Here is a 384-nt window from a genome sequence, read left to right as displayed (position 1 = left end):
CTATCTCATCTATTCACTCAAATTCAAACTCAACATTTTTTCTTTCATATCAGTGACTTCAAATTAAATAGTTACCATGATTTCTATACTACTGGTTAAAATGTACCTGGAACCCTTCCAAAAAAAAAGAAAACCCAAACTCGTAGTGCTATTGCGTGAACTCTAATTCATGGTGACCCAGAGGACAGATTAGAACTGCCCCCAGTGGCTTAAGGAAGGAAATGGTCGCATCTTTCACTGGCATTGGGTTTGAACAACCAATCTTGTTCAATCTTGTGCTTAGTCACAGTGTCACCAGGGATCCTATAACTAAGTAAAGGTTTAAAGGTCATACTCTCAGATGCCTTGAAATGCATCACTGTGTGTTGATTAAGCAAGGATGCT

The sequence above is a fragment of the Echinops telfairi genome, unplaced genomic scaffold (genome assembly GCF_000313985.2).
Source record: "Echinops telfairi isolate 266 unplaced genomic scaffold, ASM31398v2 ScPeMD7_18;HRSCAF=68, whole genome shotgun sequence".
In the NCBI taxonomy this organism is placed as follows: domain Eukaryota; kingdom Metazoa; phylum Chordata; class Mammalia; order Afrosoricida; family Tenrecidae; genus Echinops; species Echinops telfairi.
Note: the sequence above shows the minus strand (reverse complement) of the source record.